Source organism: Pygocentrus nattereri, chromosome 19 (assembly GCF_015220715.1).
Source record: "Pygocentrus nattereri isolate fPygNat1 chromosome 19, fPygNat1.pri, whole genome shotgun sequence".
NCBI lineage: Eukaryota > Metazoa > Chordata > Actinopteri > Characiformes > Serrasalmidae > Pygocentrus > Pygocentrus nattereri.
Window position 1 is genome coordinate 15,884,691 of NC_051229.1, and position 15,810 is coordinate 15,900,500.

Below are 15,810 nucleotides of genomic sequence, written 5' to 3' on the forward strand. Positions count from 1 at the left end.
ATTGTGGAATGTCAGCTCTCAGCTGTGATACCTGCACTGCCACCTGGCCATCCACACACAGCACACACACTCATAGCCCTGCTGTTTTGACCAGACAATATTAACAGGATATATTGCAAACTGGCCAAATGCACACAATGTGTAGTTTCTTGTAAGGAATGTGTAATAGGCTTACAGTACATTTCTTAAAATTAAAGGATAATGAACAGAGCGGCAACAAAAAATGGTTTGCTTGCCTACAGTAAAGCAATACATACATCAATATAAACAATTCACAAACAATAATACAGAAATCAACAGGAAAAAAAAACTAATTTTTTAAAGCAAGTTTAACCTCTTATTCTCCAGGGTATCTTTTGGTTTGTCCATCTGAATTTACACGACCAAATCGTAAGGCAAATTATTCAGTAACTGCATGAAATAAATACAAATTTTTATTTTATTTTTTTTTTTTTGGTAAAAGCTCCCCTCAAATTAACAGAAAACATTTATGGTCACACATATCGCTATATGCTTACAATTTACTGCTGAAAGCCAAAACTCTTAGACACTCTTTGTATAATTTTATAAAAATAATTTTTACAGAGCAGATCACTGAAGAGATGTCATCTGTTTAGTTGATAGCCCAGATTTGTGGAAAAATGGGTCAACTTTCAATAGAAAAAAAGTTTACAGTTACAGTAGACAGTTACAGCCTCATATGACACCCACTTTTTGAATGTAACTTGTGAAATACGAGTTATGAAGAAGATGACGAAGTGCATTTTGGAAACAAGTTCCAAGGTTCCAAGGAGCATAAGAGGCTACTATTTAACCAGAATTTGTATTTGTATTTCAAGTCAGGTGCACTGCATGTACGGGCAGTATGACGGTAATAAGGTGTATCGCAGCATTTAAAAATGATAACTCTATTTCAACATTATCTGATTAGCCAAAAAACACTTCACACACTCAACATTCCACAAGTTTTTATTTAACTCACACAACAGAACATGTTTGATTTCAATTCTCAATCTGACACCAGTCGTTTGCTCTCTCAAATATCCTCTAAACAGAAGCCATTTAGACTTAAACTTCACCTTTCTGTGCCTTCAGTGGCAGTTACTCAACTAACTCCCTCAGATTTGATTCATTATCATCTGAACTTGTGTTGGTGCTTTAGTTCACCAGAATCAAACATTTTCTTAAGCATAGCTGTTATCATGCTAGCTAAGCTAAAGCTAACCAGCTCCTCTTTCACAGTTAGCAGCACTGTAACATTTAGCAATAGTTAAGTAGACAGTTTGACGTTTATTGATTGATGGCCTGAAAATCGTGCACTGCGTTCACTTATTTGGCAACCGTACGCAAACAAAACTAATTTTAGATTTTTGTATAGCTAATTCTAAAAGTGACATAAATATGCTAATACTATATGCAGTAATATTTGGAGATGGTTTGAAGGCTTGAAACAAGTGGATACCGCCCAACCCTTCTACCCTACAAGTGGAGCAGTTCTTGTCATTTCCTAAAGGGACCACTTTCTACATTTTTCTTGAGTTGAGGGTTTTTTTTTTTGTTTTTTTTTTTGCTTTTATGTATCAAAAACAGTCATCATTCGTTTTTAAATGACCATTTTGTATCCTTCCAGATAGCAAGCATATATCTGCTGGCTTGATAAGCTCAGCACTCTGCTGACTATATCACACTGCTGGTCCAGCAGAGCATCTCCCACTGTAAACTAGAGAAGCAGACATCAGATATCAAACATGTCTTGGCTAATCATCTGAAGTAAGTGATGAATCATGTTAACTTGATTTTTCACCTAACTCCTTTGAGCAGGCTGTTTTTGCTACTTTTCTTTAAGACTGATTTATGTAAATTACCTCTGTTCTGATTGGCTGCCCTGTGTCATTCCAAAATGCCAGGCTAAAACCTTCAGCATGAATGCGTGGACGGAAAAGGATGCATTCAAAATGAGCTGTTTTTGCAGTTTAGTTTCAACAGATGGATTTTATAGACCAGTCAGTGTATTTAAAACATTAATAATGTTATTATACTACTTCAAATATGTTTTAAAATAAAAAAAAAAAACAGTTTTCTACAGTGTGGATCCTTTAAGACTCTGGCACTTTTCTCTAGTTTCATGCATAACAGCTGTTAGCATATGTTCCCATATCTCCAGGGAATGACACATACATTTACAGAACCGTGGTGTTCCACTTTTCCTACCTGCCCCTTGCTGTGGCTTTCACCGTAAATGCAAAACTAATAATTTAGCTGCCGAGACCTGACACTGACTGAGTTTAGCTGTCATTTACAATGTTTACTGCGAGCAGATTTTCTCCCAGTTGGAGCCGTCCTCCCCCAGGCTGCAAAACGCTCAGCCTCCTTCTCCTCTCATTGGCTAATGGGCCGGAATTGGCCCGTGTCCCCTCTTGTGGCTCCACAGCAGAGCCAAGCTGTTGTCCTCCAGGCTGCTGCCTGCTCAGGCACTCAGACTCGAGCTGCTCAGCAGTCAAACCCATTCGCTAATCCAGAATGCTGATGCTGTCACTGCAATAGCGCCTCTTGTGAAAGCAGTGCCACAGGCTAGCCAAATTATTGGATTGCTGTGGATATGCAAAGCGGTCTCTTTGCACTTAAAAAAAGAAAAAGAAAGAAAGTTTGTGAGTTTTATAGTTCTGTATAGTACTATTATAATCACCTCCTCTAATATTCTTGCAGCACTGGCACTATAGCAATATATCATTTTAATTTTGTAGCATTTTGTTTGCAAGCTATAGTAATTTTCCCATTTTACTACAAGACCTGTGTTCAGGAGACCAAGAAAGCAAAGCTGTCCTTGCTCTCTCTGGGTAGGATGTCCCTCCCTTTCCTGTCCATCACTTGATGCTAATCAACCCAGGCATCTCTTAGCCAATGTAACAGAACTGGCAGTTAGTGTTCTCCTCCAACCATGTTGAGCTGTCTAATGACTGCATTAGCCACAGGTGGAAAAAGCACTTCACATGACTTGGAGGAAGCATGTGCCAGACATCACCCTCTCAGCCTGTTGGCATCATCTGATGCGGAAGACCTGGCTAGTGCTTGAAACTGGCCACAACTTAATAGAGTCTTTTGACTAAACTGATTTTTACTCTTTGGATCTGCCATGCCCACCCATCAATGCAAAGCATGCCTTAGGGTTAATTTAGAGCTGACTAGCATTACCAAGTATTGTTATGACTTCACTTTCTGGTCTGGGTATGAGGTAGGCTGTTCATTAATGATATTTCCTTATTTGATTATTTAGATATAGATCCTAATTCTGCTAATACTTGTATTGGATTTGCAATACTATGTTAGCACTAAGCTAATGCTAGTGAACATAAAAGATTTTTTGGCCATTTTAGATTAAACATCTAGACACATCCAAATTTTCTATGTGAAGCTTGTAACAGATATTATATTTTATCTTGAATATTGCAATTTTGTACTATTTCAGTAAAGAGCCCTGGCAAACAACTTCTGCCACTGTTTTCCATTTATAACATCTGATGGAAACTTGGTTAGACTACAGCTAGCACATGTGATAGGTGTGAAAACCTGATTAGGTTGATAGTTCTAATGTCTGACATGTAAGGCTTTCTGTCCACCTCCTGTAGACCTAACCAATGGGAGACCTTGCCTGGCTTTATTTACCTAGATACCACATGAAAGAAAAATCCTAATTAAAATGTAACCCTTTTGTTTCCAAACAAAACTAAGTAATGAAATAAGAATGATGTTAGAATCTTTGATGGAGTTTAGATACAGAAAAACATGATGACTCTATTAAATAAAATGAACTAAAAATGACAAACATACATTTTTTAGTTTCCAGAAATGAAAGGCCTTCTCTCCATGAGTGCCAATTACTCTCTTTTTGTCATGTTAGAAATATTTACTTGAGGTTAGCTTTACATACCCAATATCACTACTTTTTTGACATTTTGCAAGCCTGCATTGGTCTCGAATTTAATAATAGTAAAATTTAATGAGAAAGGATATTAAAATAGCTTGCTGTCTTTCAGATCTTCAAACAACCATTTGTATGCAGAAAGCCTTTTCACAGTTAGCAGCAATATTTAATCAGCGATTATGCAACCATGCTAAGATAATTTTAGGCTGCCATTCGCTTGTAATGAATAATGGCAGGAAATAATTAAGTCATATATGAGAGAACGCAGGTGGAAAGAGAAAGGAAGATTGAATGTTTGAAGAGAGCTTGAGTGCATACATATGTAGGAGTACATATGTGGCTCTTGTACACAAAGAGGAAAAGAGAAGCTTTTATAAATAGTATTTCTGTTTCGTTGTGTGTGTGTGTGTGTGTGTGTGTGTGTGTGTGTGTGTGTGTGTGTGTGCCCTAAGCTGTAATAAAAAGGGTTCAGATGTGTCTCGATGAGCTGAGGCTGTGACTGAAACACTCTCCTCCACAATTGTCACAGAACAGTCAACGCTGCGAATGTGAAAATTGTCTTTTTTTATGGGGGAGCTGATGGGGGGCGGAATAGAGCGCACTTCCCGCGCAGCGAATGAAATAAAGGCGACAATGGGGGCCGACGACTTGAGTAAATTCAACACCATCAAATCACAAAGGCTTTCAATTCGGCCTCATTTATCTGCAGCTGCTGAGGTTAGAGATGAATAGGTTCCCTTCAGTGGAGGGGAGAGGATGCAGGAATTGGACTCAGACATGGCAGGACTGCTGCAGGACAGAAGGTCGTGACACCCATGCCGCTGTGTGGGAGATTAGGCCTCATCACAGCCTGCAGGCCTCATTCAGTTGCGCTGAGAGATTTCGTTTCACTTCATGGTCAGAAATAAATGATCTCATTGCAGGCCGTTACAGCCCTGCTCCTCCTGCTGACCTTGGGTCAAACCTAATCAAACTCAGGATCCAGCTAATAAAGGTTCTTGGCAGCATCTTAATAGAAGAACAAGGTGTGTTAGATTTGGGTTGGAGCTAAACTCCACAGGAGGCCAGCTGGGTGTCCAGGGGTAAGAGATACTTGCTTTACAGCATCAAGGTCACTGAATTGAGAATGACCTCACTTTGCTTACTTCATTTCAAATTCAGTGTCCTTGAGACTGAAGCTTGTGCAAGATTTTTTTTCTCTGCGAAACAAGGACATTTCAAAACCAGGGGGAGTCAGATATCCTGTGTTTTATTTTTGACTAGGAATCAACTTTATTATGTTGAACCTGCATTAAATGCTTGACCATTAAATAATTGAATCACTCACTTACTTTCTGGATGTTGGAAGTGGATTCCGTCTGTTTGCGTTAGCCTACACAAGTTAAATTTAAATAAATATTTGTTTTAGTGATGAAGTTGTATTACATGACAGAGAAACCCTGCTTGGAAAACTGCACTATAGACCAGAGAGCTTGTTTTGGGGTGTTTACACTGACCTCCTGTCTGTTGTTTTATTAGACACTCCCCAACATCTCCATTACTCCACCCTATATTTGTCTGCTTGGCTAAAAAAACATGGCGGAATTTGGTTAGGGACCTGCCAGAAACAGGAATCAACATAGGAGGCAGTTGTTTCACATGGCAATTATTACATGCAAAGGGGATGAAGCTGGGCACCGAATTAGCGACAGTCCTCATTATTACAAAGGAAAACTTGGGCACAAAGACACCCTTGACTAACTTGCATCAGCAAATCAGTCTAAACTGAAAGCCAAGTGCTTATAGGCTTAATTAATTTAACCAAACTGCAAAAAATAGCATCTTGTGAAGTAAAATTATCTTAAATCTAGTCTATATATTCCAATATATCCGATATATAGTCCAAAATTTCTCCTGTTGAGATTATTATAATCTTATTTTAAGATCATTTAACTTATTTCCAAACATGTTTTATTTGTTGTAAGTAATTTATTAAGTAAAATTATTTTAATTATAATTAAATTTTGAAAGCAGAATCATGCTAGGGGCGGTTGTGGGCTGGAGGTTAGGGAACTGGCCCTGTGACTGGAAGGGTGCTGGTTTGAACCCCAGCAACGAAATTCCATGACTGAGGTGTCCTTGAGCAAGACACCTAACCCCCAATTGCTCCCTGGGTGCCATGGATAGGGCTGCCCACCGCTCCGGGCAAGTGTGCTCACTGCCCCCTAGTGTGTATGTGGTGTTTCACTTCACAGGTGGGTTAAATGCAGAGGTGGAATTTCCCCGGTTGTGGGATTAAAAAAGTATCACTTAACTTATGATTGATCTCCTCTCAAGGAATGTTAGCATAGTGCCATACATTATTTTGTGTTGTTTCTTGTTTTGAGACTGAGATGTAAAGTTTATGGCCCTAACTGAAGACCTAGCTCTAGTCATGGTTTGCTATTGTATCATATTGCCCAGGATTTCTTTCCCATAATTAACAAAAAGAGGATCGCTGAAGTCACTTTCACTGATGCATAAACACTTTTCCTGTGTTTAAGATCCAAGGCAGGTAAAAACAATTAATCCTAGAAATGGACAACGTAGCCTACAACTTAGCCCAAATTGATCATATTACATACCTCACCATGCAACACAAAGAGATGGTTTTACATTACACATCATAGTTGCCCACTATCAATTCCTCACAGAGTGACTTTGTTTTTTACAACTTTAATTAACCCCAATTATGCTGTGATTTTTCTCTACAGCAGTGGCCGAGCTCTGTATTTCATTCAAAATATTCCCAGGCCTGAAAGCTATTTCATAACTCCTACTTCAGTCCATTATATGCCTTTTCTTTTTAATTGCATGATTGTGATATAAAAGAAAAAGGACTTGATGTCCTCAGCAGGAGGTCTGCTATCTCCAAATACAGGAGGAACAGTAAAGCAGGGAGCATATCAGAACATATCAAACCTCATAGTTCTCAAGTACAGAAAGATACAGAAACACTCTTATATGACTTTAAGTATATCCCATATATATTATAGTACAGTATAGCACACAGCACATCCCTTATTGATCAAGCAATTCTGAGCATGCTTGATGATTTAGGATCAGCTGATACATCATCTGTTTAAGCATTAGAATCTGTTAGGAAAAAGCTGATCCTAGATCAGGGCTCTTATGCTGCCTGATTTGATTAACTTTGCCTTGACACCTTGTATACCTTCGCTTTACTAAATCCCTCCACTGTAATCTAGGATCTGTGTTGCTATCTAATAAGTGATTATTGAAATCTGACCTTGAGGTTTTACATATGCATATATCTCTGTTTGGTCAAATCTATTTTTTACATAAAGCTGATGCAGAATTTAATTTGAGGGGTTTATTAGCTTGCTACAGTTAATGGTAGTTCAGTCTTAGAAAATAAATACATAGGGCTGGGGGGATCAATACTGGGTGAGAATCAATCAATCTCGCACAGAAATATCAATGCTGAGTGTTTCATTTAAGTTTTAACCTGAATATCACTTTATGCAACTGAATGTTTCTTTCGTGAATAAGTAAAAAGAAATTGTAGAGAATAAATGTGAGCAATGGGAATTTCCTTTCCTTCCCCCTCCCCTTCATATACACCCACACAGAGTCACAGACACAGTGTATGCGCTATATAGGCAGATCATATTATTATTTGGAGCATTGTGAGATGCTTAACCTGAAATAAAGCTTAACTTGGCTTAATGTACAAAAACAACAACCTAGGAATGCCACTGTTTCCACACACTAACACATTACTGGTCATGAGTACACTCTATTCTCAGAAAGATGGACCTGTAACTAAATAATAAAGCAATCATTTTTCTGTCAAGATTTTTTTCAATAGAATCATGTTAGAAATGGGCTTAATGTGGCCTGACAAACTAAAACAATGACATGTTAGAGAAACTGTGTGTTACTAGGCCGTTGCAGTTTCACTACACTAAGCCATGTTAAGTTTTCCTTATGGTGGGTTTCAAGAGGAAAAAGATAAACCTAAAAAAAGTTTATTTTTGCAATACAGGTTCAGACTTTTGGTAGTAGTGTATCAGTATGTGAGAGATATTTAGTGTTCGTACATCATTTTTCCTTATTTCCACTTTAAATGGTTAGAAAAAACCTAATGCAAAAATTACTACTTTATGTTTTGATTGCAAGTTTATCCTTTCAGTGTAAAAGAGGGCCCATGACCAGTAACATGAGATACATTTGGTGTTCCTAGGTCACTGTTTTAGTACATTAAGCCATGTTAGACTTTTTTCACATTAAGAGTTTCAGAATGTCCAAGTTATTTCTCTTAGTAGTCATTTTATACAGTTTATTTAGCAGTTTATTGAATGTAAGTTTTGGGGATTTAGAGACCTCTCTGGTGGAAATGTGTAATTACATGCAACATATGAAAGCATTTTGTAACATCTGTTGCACTCCAGACCCATTCCCTGAGTGGATGAATCTGATGATTGAAAGAGTATTCAAAGAAAATTCAGTCAAATCATAATGAAGGTGTGTCTTCAGAGGATGTGAGTGAATTATCTACTGCTGTTGTCACATTTTTATCAGTACAATGTTCATTTTGCATTTGAGACCCAAACAGAGTCCTTACTTTTTCAGCCTGTCCTTGTGATGTTAATATGTAAAGACATGGTCCAAAAATCTCCCCATCACTTCAGACTTTTAACTGATTGTTTTAGTCTTTACAGGGTGACTCACAGAAGCATACATGCCATATTTTTACATTTAAAAACCATCATACATTGTGCAGCTTTAATTGTCATGTGGAGGCTTCAAGTAGTATAGCCACATTTACTGGTTTCACTGTAGAAGTGACAAAGAAAGTGTTAGCTTTGGAGCATTTCCTGAATAAGAACAGACGTCTGAAATTTCTGAAATTATGTGGGGGGGTTTTTGGGTTTTTTTTTGTGATTTTGTAGTTTGTGTCATGTCCAAATAAGCCAAGCTACTCAAACTGCATGCTACTAAATGAGTTTAATTACCATTTTTAATTACTACATGGATTATGTGTATTTTCATACAGGGTGTGGTATATTTCAATGCTATGTTAGTGTATTTGTATTTAAAGTCCTTAATGACTTAATAATTCAGGTGTTCCAGTGACAGAGAAAACATCAGATGTAAAACATAGTAATTTTTCTTTGAAATAAACTCACAAATTGCACTAATATAATTAAATTCACTAATAATAATTCAGTAATAATATAGTAACCTTTGGTCCACTCAGGTATACACACACACACACACACACACACACACACACACACACACACACATATATATATATATATATATATATATATATATATATTCAAACAAAAATGGCATGGGCAAAATTATAGGCACCCTAAATCAAAACTAAATCAAACATGAATCAATTCTTTTACCTCTACTGGAATTTTTGCAATCTGGTCCACACATCATCTCCCAAATGCTGCTTTGAGATCCCTCAAGACATGTTCTATGGTATTAAGATCTGAACTCACTGATGGCCACTTCAGAAAAGTCCAGCGCTTCATCAAACGATTTCTGGGTGCTTTTCGACATATGCTTGGGGTCATCGTTTCACAGCCCTCCTCCTAAGGGTACTGCCCTGCGTATTTTACATTCTACAGAGGGTACATTAAAGCAGTAAAAGCACTAAAATGTGCAGGGCAGTGTGCCTCCAGGACCAGGGTTGGGAAACACTGCGTTTGGTCATTGTCCTGCTGAAAGATCCATGACCTTTGCCTTTGCACCTTTACTGACACTGGGCCTTATGTTGCACACCAAAACTCTTTGGTAATGTTTCGACTTTATGATGCCATGCTCACATTCAAGGTACCCAGTGCCAGAAGCACTGAAGCAATCCCAAAACATCCATGAACCTCCAGGTCTGACCGCGAGGACTGTCTTCTTCTCTTTAAAATAAGTTTAATTTTCTGTAAACAGGACGATGATGTGCTTTACCAAAAGACCTATTTTAGTCTCACCTGTCCACAGGACATTCTCCCAAGATTTTGGCTTCCTGTGGTAAGTTATTTGCCAATTCCAGTCTGGCTTTTCTATGTAGCAGCAGTGAGGTTCTCCTGGGCCTCCTACCAGACTCCTCTTTCATTTAGATGACAACAGATAGTGTGAGCTGACACTGTTGTACCCTGTTTCAGCAGCTCAGCTAGAATGTATTTGGAAGTTGAGTGAAGGACTTTTCTTTCACTGCTTGAACAAACATTCGCTGCAAACTCTCATCAGCTTTTCTCTTCTGTCCATGTCCAGAGAGGTCGGCTACAGTGCTATGGGCTGCAAACTGCTTGATGGTTTCATACAGTGGACACAGGAACATTAAGATCTCTGGAGATGGACTTGTAGCTGTGGCCCATGCTTTTCTACAATTTTGTTTCTCAAATCCTCAGACAATTAATTCCCCCTTTCTCCCTGCTCAGTGTGGTGCAAACAGACAAACAAAAAGCTTGACTCAACTCTTCTCTACTTGTAGTGGTTGATTTCTATATTGCCCATACCTGTACCTTGTTAAATGTGTGTTTAATCACAAGTCAAAGAAGGTTCACCTGCTTGAAATGTGCCAACAATATTTTCCAGTCCATATTTAAAATTGTATGTCAAAGAAGATCAGATTTGGCTTTTTTTCTCTGTGTTGTTCCAAAGCAAACAAAGAAAACACAAGCTACAGGGTCTAAAAGTCTTAGAGCAAATTGAAAATCTGGGCTTTTTCAGTTTAAACCTGAAATAAACAAAAAGTTTTATACCTGTGAAAAATTTTAAACAAAGTCACAACAAGTAAAACGAAGAAACAAGAAGCTGCACTATTTCTAGGTGACAATTTTCATGTGATCAAAGTTATAATAGACTTACTTAGATACTTACTTAAGGCTTTTGTGGATAAATACATCTGTGATATAATTAAGGCCTTTTTAAGTAAAGGTCAGATTTTTAGTCTTTAACTGAAGCCCATGTTCAGACAATTCTCAGGTAGGTCTGATCTGCTCATCAGAAGCTTTTGCACAAACTACAAAATACAGGCCAGCTTGAGTGCACACAGTCATTTAACAAAAAAGGGGGACAAACCAAATACAATCTGAGATTCATGAAAACATTACAAAGATTTTACTTTTCACTTAAATTGTTATGCACAAGTTGCATGAAATTAGAAAAGAAAGCAAACCAGATTTGGTCTAATTTAGTTCTAGTTGACTTTGGACCCCCATTGTATGTGGCAAAGCACTCTAATTTCAACAGTTTTCTAAAAGAATTGGTGCTTTATCTGGAAAACTAAATGGGTGTCAGTATTTCTGTCTGTATTCGCTTACAGACCATAACAGCAGTACATTTTTAGTAAGAAGGCCTAGTTCCAGATTTAAATGAGTTAAAGATCCAGAGTTAAAAGGCCTGTAGTGTCAATCTGTCAGTCAGTCTAAGATCAAGCCAAACAAAGTGTAATTCCTAAATAGTGCTTAGCCAGTAGTATACAAAACAATAAAAATGTAGATATTTTATACACTCTGAAATGCCCAAATAAATGCTGGACTGAAGCATCACATACATCCTGCTAATATAACATTTTGAGTTAGGAGGACAAATACTGTGCTGTGCAAAATGGCATAGGCAAAATTATAGGCACCCTAAATCAAAACTAAATCAAACATGAATCAATTCTTTTACCTCTACTGGAATTTTTGCAATCTGGTCCACACATCATCTCCCAAATGCTGCTTTGAGATCCCTCAAGACATGTTCTATGGTATTAAGATCTGAACTCACTGATGGCCACTTCAGAAAAGTCCAGCGCTTCATCAAACGATTTCTGGGTGCTTTTCGACATATGCTTGGGGTCATCGTTTCACAGCCCTCCTCCTAAGGGTACTGCCCTGCGTATTTTACATTCTACAGAGGGTACATTAAAGCAGTAAAAGCACTAAAATGTGCAGGGCAGTGTGCCTCCAGGACCAGGGTTGGGAAACACTGCGTTTGGTCATTGTCCTGCTGAAAGATCCATGACCTTTGCCTTTGCACCTTTACTGACACTGGGCCTTATGTTGCACACCAAAACTCTTTGGTAATGTTTCGACTTTATGATGCCATGCTCACATTCAAGGTACCCAGTGCCAGAAGCACTGAAGCAATCCCAAAACATCCATGAACCTCCAGGTCTGACCGCGAGGACTGTCTTCTTCTCTTTAAAATAAGTTTAATTTTCTGTAAACAGGACGATGATGTGCTTTACCAAAAGACCTATTTTAGTCTCACCTGTCCACAAGACATTCTCCCAAGATTTTGGCTTTCTGTGGTAAGTTATTTGCCAGTTCCAGTCTGGCTTTTCTATGTAGCAGCAGTGAGGTTCTCCTGGGCCTCCTACCAGGATAGTGTGAGCTGACACTCTTGTACTCTGTTTCAGCAGCTCATCTAGAATGTATTTGGAAGTTGAGTGAAGGACTTTTCTTTCACTGCTTGAACAAACATTCGCTGCAAACTCTCATCAGCTTTTCTCTTCTGTCCATGTCCAGAGAGGTCGGCTACAGTGCTATGGGCTGCAAACTGCTTGATGGTTTCATACAGTGGACACAGGAACATTAAGATCTCTGGAGATGGACTTGTAGCTGTGGCCCATGCCTTTCTACAATTTTGTTTCTCAAATCCTCAGACGATTCCTTCCCCCTTTCTCCCTGCTCAGTGTGGTGCAAACAGACAAACATAAAGCTTGACTCAACTCTTCTCTACTTGTAGTGGTTGATTTCTATATTGCCCATACCTGTACCTTGTTAAATGTGTGTTTAATCACAAGTCAAAGAAGGTTCACCTGCTTGAAATGTGCCAACAATATTTTCCAGTCCATATTTAAAATTGTATGTCAAAGAAGATCAGATTTGGCTTTTTTTCTCTGTGTTGTTCCAAAGCAAACAAAGAAAACACAAGCTACAGGGTCTAAAAGTCTTAGAGCAAATTGAAAATCTGGGATTTTTCACTTTAAAGGTCACAATTTTCATGTGATCAAAGTTATAATAGACTTACTTAGATACATACTTAAGGCTTTTGTGGATAAATACATCTGTGATATAATTAAGGCCTTTTTAAGTAAAGGTCAGATTTTTAGTCTTTAACTGAAGCCCATGTTCAGACAATTCTCAGGTAGGTCTGATCTGCTCATCAGAAGCTTTTGCACAAACTACAAAATACAGGCCAGCTTGAGTGCACACAGTCATTTAACAAAAAAGGGGGACAAACCAAATACAATCTGAGATTCATGAAAACATTACAAAGATTTTACTTTTCACTTAAATTGTTATGCACAAGTTGCATGAAATTAGAAAAGAAAGCAAACCAGATTTGGTCTAATTTAGTTCTAGTTGACTTTGGACCCCCATTGTATGTGGCAAAGCACTCTAATTTCAACAGTTTTCTAAAAGAATTGGTGCTTTATCTGGAAAACTAAATGGGTGTCAGTATTTCTGTCTGTATTCGCTTACAGACCATAACAGCAGTACATTTTTAGTAAGAAGGCCTAGTTCCAGATTTAAATGAGTTAAAGATCCAGAGTTAAAAGGCCTGTAGTGTCAATCTGTCAGTCAGTCTAAGATCAAGCCAAACAAAGTGTAATTCCTAAATAGTGCTTAGCCAGTAGTATACAAAACAATAAAAATGTAGATATCATTTTATACACTCTGAAATGCCCAAATAAATGCTGGACTGAAGCATCACATACATCCTGCTAATATAACATTTTGAGTTAGGAGGACAAATACTGTGCTGTGCAAAATGGCATAGGCAAAATTATAGGCACCCTAAATCAAAACTAAATCAAACATGAATCAATTCTTTTACCTCTACTGGAATTTTTGCAATCTGGTCCACACATCATCTCCCAAATGCTGCTTTGAGATCCCTCAAGACATGTTCTATGGTATTAAGATCTGAACTCACTGATGGCCACTTCAGAAAAGTCCAGCGCTTCATCAAACGATTTCTGGGTGCTTTTCGACATATGCTTGGGGTCATCGTTTCACAGCCCTCCTCCTAAGGGTACTGCCCTGCGTATTTTACATTCTACAGAGGGTACATTAAAGCAGTAAAAGCACTAAAATGTGCAGGGCAGTGTGCCTCCAGGACCAGGGTTGGGAAACACTGCGTTTGGTCATTGTCCTGCTGAAAGATCCATGACCTTTGCCTTTGCACCTTTACTGACACTGGGCCTTATGTTGCACACCAAAACTCTTTGGTAATGTTTCGACTTTATGATGCCATGCTCACATTCAAGGTACCCAGTGCCAGAAGCACTGAAGCAATCCCAAAACATCCATGAACCTCCAGGTCTGACCGCGAGGACTGTCTTCTTCTCTTTAAAATAAGTTTAATTTTCTGTAAACAGGACGATGATGTGCTTTACCAAAAGACCTATTTTAGTCTCACCTGTCCACAAGACATTCTCCCAAGATTTTGGCTTTCTGTGGTAAGTTATTTGCCAGTTCCAGTCTGGCTTTTCTATGTAGCAGCAGTGAGGTTCTCCTGGGCCTCCTACCAGGATAGTGTGAGCTGACACTCTTGTACCCTGTTTCAGCAGCTCATCTAGAATGTATTTGGAAGTTGAGTGAAGGACTTTTCTTTCACTGCTTGAACAAACATTCGCTGCAAACTCTCATCAGCTTTTCTCTTCTGTCCATGTCCAGAGAGGTCGGCTACAGTGCTATGGGCTGCAAACTGCTTGATGGTTTCATACAGTGGACACAGGAACATTAAGATCTCTGGAGATGGACTTGTAGCTGTGGCCCATGCCTTTCTACAATTTTGTTTCTCAAATCCTCAGACGATTCCTTCCCCCTTTCTCCCTGCTCAGTGTGGTGCAAACAGACAAACATAAAGCTTGACTCAACTCTTCTCTACTTGTAGTGGTTGATTTCTATATTGCCCATACCTGTACCTTGTTAAATGTGTGTTTAATCACAAATCAAAGAAGGTTCACCTGCTTGAAATGTGCCAACAATATTTTCCAGTCCATATTTAAAATTGTATGTCAAAGAAGATCAGATTTGGCTTTTTTTCTCTGTGTTGTTCCAAAGCAAACAAAGAAAACACAAGCTACAGGGTCTAAAAGTCTTAGAGCACATTGAAAATCTGGGATTTTTCACTTTAAAGGTCACAATTTTCATGTGATCAAAGTTATAATAGACTTACTTAGATACATACTTAAGGCTTTTGTGGATAAATACATCTGTGATATAATTAAGGGCTTTTTAAGTAAAGGTCAGATTTTTAGTCTTTAACTGAAGCTCATGTTCAGACAATTCTCAGGTAGGTCTGATCTGCTCATCAGAAGCTTTTGCACAAACTACAAAATACAGGCCAGCTTGAGTGCACACAGTCATTTAACAAAAAAGGGGGACAAACCAAATACAATCTGAGATTCATGAAAACATTACAAAGATTTTACTTTTCACTTAAATTGTTATGCACAAGTTGCATGAAATTAGAAAAGAAAGCAAACCAGATTTGGTCTAATTTAGTTCTAGTTGACTTTGGACCCCCATTGTATGTGGCAAAGCACTCTAATTTCAACAGTTTTCTAAAAGAATTGGTGCTTTATCTGGAAAACTAAATGGGTGTCAGTATTTCTGTCTGTATTCGCTTACAGACCATAACAGCAGTACATTTTTAGTAAGAAGGCCTAGTTCCAGATTTAAATGAGTTAAAGATCCAGAGTTAAAAGGCCTGTAGTGTCAATCTGTCAGTCAGTCTCAAGATCAAGCCAAACAAAGTGTAATTCCTAAATAGTGCTTAGCCAGTAGTATACAAAACAATAAAAATGTAGATATCATTTTATACACTCTGAAATGCCCAAATAAATGCTGGACTGAAGCATCACATGACTTCAGAGGTCTGTGCTA